We start from the raw sequence: 6,000 nt of genomic DNA on the forward strand, positions 1-6,000 counted from the left end.
TATTCAATTATGTTTCAATAAGTATGGAGAGACAATGATTACAGTGCCCTTTGTGAGTTAATGCACACATTCTTCACTATGCTTAGGGAAAAAATCAACACAGCTTATATTGAAATTGCATGTGTGCATGCAATTTATGTGGTCCACAAATTGCATCAAAGGATGTTTCGAGAACATTATTGATCTCAGCGAAGATATGGAAAAGGACTGTCACTGCTCAGGTGCCAACCTGCCCTTCCCAAGAATAGTGTCTCCAGAATTCACCTAGAGGCTCTTTGGCCTTCTTCCAAGAGCTCGGCCACAAAATACAAAGAACTGCCTATATGTGGTTATCATCCATTTTATCTTATTTCTGCCTGGAATTCGGCAAATTTTGACAAACTGTATACTTCAACATTGATTTTTTAAAATTCCATTGAAAAACAAGCCCTTGGCTCTACAATTTTTTATCTGGTGAATTCCAAGGAATGTCCAAGACTGGAATGCTAGAAGACATCAGTATAAGGTAAAATTTTAGTTAATTTTCCCATTTGGTTGCTGGGTCCTCTGTGGTTGACAGGTTTCTCAGTGCCTGCAGAGTTTTTTCTAGCTAAAACTTCACAACAATGTAAATGTCTGAAATCTGAGATCTTGTAGTATCCTTATATTTATTTTCAATGGGAGTCACTATCAAGGGGTGCTCAGGGGAGCCAGGGGCCCCTCTTTGCAATTCTTCGCCAAATGATCCAGCAGTTCAATACTAGGACCCAAGGATTCAGTGCTACTCAGGCCTCTGCTGTGTGTGGAGTGGGGGAGGGAAGTTCAAGGACTCTGGGGTTACCCAAAACGCAAGGCCTTAACCCCTGTACCATTTCTCCAGGTCTGTGTTGTAGCATTTTACTGAGGAAGTGGAGTGGGTGGTGAGTTGGCTTCCTACAGGCAAGGAGAGAGGCTGTCTTCTTTAAAGAGATTTGATGCAGCCATTATGTTACATGACTGGCAGCCGAGAGGGGGCATCTTGACTTTAGTGCATGCATGAAGCTCAGGGGCGAGTTTCTTCCTTGCTTGCCCCCTGAATATCAAGTAAGTATCTATATACTTAGAAAACTTTAAAAGTACTGCAGTCATTTTTAGACATAAAATAATCTTAGTGAAATGCCCACTCCTATCTAAGGCAATACTTTCCCTTTTTTCTCTTTCCTCAGCCCAGACTGATTCAGACTGGAAGAAAGGTCTACGAGGGGTGGGTGTTGGAAGTATGGGAGGGACAGTTGGTTTCTTTGTTTTCCCACCTAATGCTTCTCCCTATTCCCCCACTCCTGGGGTATGAGGCCAACAGATCTAACCTCAACCCAACCCAGTTTTCTCTAGGAAACAGAAATTACTTTGGTTAAAACTTGTGTTTCATGTTAGTAGCTGAAACTATACCTAAGAGCAAGAGAGAGAGCTATCTGTATATATTCCTATTTTTTCAGTTTTGCTATAAAGCAATGATTCCTGGTGACTTGTGTGATATTTTGTTTATACAAACCCCTCTTTGTGGGGGAACTGGGAGTGACAGTGCAGCAGATAGGGTGCTTCCCTTGCACTTAGCAGATCCAGGTTTGATCCCCAGCATCTCATATGGTCCCCCAAACACTTGGAGTATTTCCTGAGTACAAAGCCAAAAGTAACTCATGGACAGTCCCAGGTGTGCCCCCCCCAAAAAAAAACCTTTTACATTCCTCAAACATAAGGAGAATTTTTTATTTTTTTTTATTTTTTATTTTTTTTTAAATAATTTTATTGAATCACCATGTGGAGGGTTACATAGTTCTCAGGATTATGTCGGTTATACAATTCTCAAACACCCTTCCCTTCACCAGTGCCCATCTCCCATCACCAACCCCCCCAGTATACCTGCCACCCCCTCCCACCTCCCCAGTCCCCACCCTTGTACATGATAAGTTCCACTTCGTTTATGCCTTATCTCGATTACATTCCATGTTTCAACACACAACTCACTACCATTGTTGGGGTTTCCCCCAAAAAAGGAAAGCAGTCCTATTGCCAAGGAGGCATTTGATAGTTCTCCACTGCTAAGAATATAGAGATATTAAGTCCAGCTGTTTGTTACATAACTTTTCTTTTTCCCCCTTGCCCCGCGCCACCGAGTTCACGCCTGTTTGGTAATCGCCACGCTGCCTGACAAGGGAAAAAAAAACCGAAAAGGATGGTTATTTCCCGTCATCGGCAGGCGTGGGGCTCTGGCTTAGTTGATAGACTAGTAGAGTTTCTGCAAGCAGTTTCTGGAACCGAAGGGCTTGCGCTGGTATCGGCTCCGGCTCGAGATTCCACCAGCGTCCCACTGTTCCATGTACATAATTTTTCCCCTTATATCCCATTCCCACGCCACCAGGTCTGTTTGCTTAATGGACATCACACTATGTTTGACACCACGCCGCGTTTCTTCCCGAGAAAGAAGGATATTTCTTCTCAGCCGGCGTGGGGATATAGCTTAGTTCAGTCTAGAGAGATGGCTACCACTTTGATTGCCTTCAATATTTCAGCAACAGACTTACTATTCTTGTTAGGATCTCCCACAAAAGTCCGACCCATTAAAAAGGGACATATTACATATTGCTGATGCTAAGATGACATTAGGTCGCGCGGCCGCGACAGCGGCCGCGCGGTTTTGGGTTTCTGTATAAAGTCCAGGAAAAGTACAACCAGAAATATCACTACAAACTTTTACCCTTTTATGGTGCTCATAAGATGGAGAAGCCTAGAGAGAGGCTCGGCGTCTCCATTTTGCGCTCAGGAAAACCTCGGATCCTGCGCTGTGCTCAGGGGGGAGGTGTGGAGAGAGAGAGAGGTTAAAAGAATTGGGGGATGCCCGGCTCCCACTGTTTCAGCGCACCGTGGGGTCTCTGGTCCCATGCCGGAATTAGTTCAGTGGGCTGTTTGGAGTCCAAGAGCGCTTCCTTGGGCTCTTCCATCATGCTCGCTCCGCAGCAGGGTCCAAAGGCATAAGGAGAATTTTTTAAAGTGGAGAGGGTGAGGAGGAGTGTTTACATTGAAAACAATGTTTATAATTCTTTTTTTTTTTCTCCTGGTGCTGAGAATTGAACTTAGAACCTGGCACAAGCAAGGCTCTATCACTGAGCTCCATTTCTGGCTAACATACGTATAATTTTTATTGATTGATTCATTTAATGACATCAACAAGGAATCCACTGCCCATTAGTAACATCTTAGTAATACTATTAAATTACTTCTGGCATCACAAGGATGCCAGATGGCATATGGGTTCTAAAATACAGCGCCAGTTTGTTCAGAATATAGAAGAACATAATTAAGGAATAGAATTTGGAAATAATCTTCTAGTGTAACCATTTAAGTATGAATTTAATATCATTAAGTACATTCTCACTGTTGTACAACCATCACTATCGTCAAGAAATTTTTCATCTTCCCACACTGAAGCTGTTGTACCTGTAATTAAAAAAATAACTCCCACTTTTCACTCCCTCTACTTGACAACCATTTTATTTTTTATCTGGGAATAAATTTTGTTTGATACACCTGTGTCTGAAAGTTTTAAAGTGTATTACTATCTTAGCCAAGCTTGTTCCATTTTTTGGTGTGTGTAGGTTCCCACTTGGAATTGTCCAGGAGCTACAGGCATGCTTGGTACTTGGGGCTCACTCCTGGTAGTACTTGAGGTATTGCTGGGGATTGAACACAGGATGCCAGCATGCAAAACGTACAATCTAGCCCATTAAGTTATCTTTTCAACCCTGTTCTCAGTAACTTTTAAGGAGAAAATATTCCTCATTTATGATAAAATGTGTTTTATAGGATACATTCTATGCTTTTTAAAAAATACGTTATTTCATTTTAGGCACTGCTATTTACAATGCAGTTAATGGTAGGGTCTTATGCATAAAATATTTAAGTTCCTCACACTTCACCAGAGTATCTATTTCCATCCACCATTGTTTCAGTGTTCTTTTCTGCCTCCCATCCTAGTCTTCCTTTCATCTCCCACTCTAGTAAGCATTCAGCTGAAAATCCGTCCTTAGATACTGTTACTGTTGGGCATTTATTAGTGTCTTCCCATGATTCTTTATGTTCCACATAGGAGGGAGATCAGTCTGTGTCTCTCCCTTTCCACGTGGCTAACTTCATTCATATCCATCTTCCATCTACATAGTTGCAAAGGGCATGATTTCATTTTTTTATATAGCTAGGAAATATTTCATTGTTTATATGTACCATAGTTTTTGGATTTTTTTTTCTGTCATCAATCCTTTTTAAATTTTTTTTTATTTTATAAAATAGTTCACAATATTTGATTACATTTACTATTCAAACACCAATCCCACCACCATACAGCTTCCCACCACCACATTTCAGGTATTTCTATCCCGTGCCCCAATCCCTGCCCCAAAACAGAACCAAAGTACTCTATTTCCCTCTGGGTTTGGTTGCCTCCTACTTTGAATCCCATCAAAAGTGGTGCGGTACTCTTGGAGTATGGGTAAGGTGTGTCCCATGAAGCGTCACAGCTGCGCAGTCCAGAAAAATGTTCAGTGCTGGGTGAGACTTGGCCTGAGCATGTGGAGAGCAGCCATGAGCAGGACAGCAGTTGAGTTCTGGAGGTTTTCGGCTGCTGAGGCTGGGTCCTTTGAGGCAGGGAGGGGTCTCACCCGCCTCCCCCGCGCCTCGGGTATCCTGAGTGAAACAGCCTGGCGCGGGCTGTCATCAATTTTTGGGTTGTTTCCAGATTTTGGGCTATTGTGAATAGAGCTGCAATGAACATAGGCGTGAGAATGTCTTTTCTGAATAGAGTGTTGGGGCCTTTGGGAAAGAAGCCAAGTGTAAGTGCTGGGTCATATGGAAGCTTAATTCCTAGTATTTGATAAGTGTCCATATTGTTTACCAAAAAGGTTGAACCAGCTGGCATTCCCACCAGCAGTGAATAAAGGTGACTTTTCCCCCCACACCCACACCAGCACTGGCTGCTTTTGTTCTTTGTGATATGCACCAGTCTCACTGGTATAAAATGATATCTCATTGTTGTTTTGATTTGTATTTCCCTGATGATAAGTGATGCAGAGCGTCTTTCATATGCCATTTGGCCAACTGTATGTCTTCTCTGAGAAAGTTTCTGCACATCTCTTCCTACCAGTTTCTGATGGGATCTGTACTTACTTTCAAATATTTATTACTTTTAAATGGAGCCTAAACCTCATAGGCAACAAAGACCTAACCAACCTTAAATGCTTATCTCTCTCTCTCTCTCTCTCTGACAAATTTTTTTTTAATTTTTTATTGAGTCACCATGTGGAAAGTTACAAAGTTTTCAGGTTTAAATCTCAGTTATACAATGCTCAAATACCCATCCCTTCACTAGTGCTCATATTCCACCACCAAGAATCCCAGTATCTCTGACAAATTTTGACTTGATATTTCCAAGTGGGGCCCAAAGAAAACAAAAGATATATCCTTTTACCTTATAAAAGCAAGATGTTAAAAATAATTAGGTTTTGAAAATAAACTTAAAGGTTGGAATGAAGTCTCCTTAATATTTTCATGTTACCTCTCACTTTATTGTATTTAGTATAAGTAAAGAACATCTACTCCACCAGCAGCCTTCCTACCCAAATACACATCCTAGCACAGATTAAAAATGATAAAATTTGGTTCATTTGGAAGAGATGTTCAGTGATACTGATAATAGCAGCAAGTACTCTCTCCAAAATTTTAACATGCCAGAATAATTTTTGAATTTGAGACACTTATATAGAGAGCCAGCTAACACTAAAGGTAATTTTATCAATAAGACATTAAAAGATGGTTTCAGTATTCTAATTTTATTATAAAAAATTAGCATTGATTCATGTTAAACTATGACAAATTTTTTTCTGTTCCTATTCTCTTAGCATTTTTTATTAGTGTAGTGATTTTCCTTGGGCTTACTAAATATAAAACCTTATGCAGATATTTTTATGTTAGTCTTTTTGTATATCATATGCT

This window comes from Sorex araneus, chromosome 6 (genome assembly GCF_027595985.1).
Source record: "Sorex araneus isolate mSorAra2 chromosome 6, mSorAra2.pri, whole genome shotgun sequence".
Taxonomy (NCBI): domain Eukaryota; kingdom Metazoa; phylum Chordata; class Mammalia; order Eulipotyphla; family Soricidae; genus Sorex; species Sorex araneus.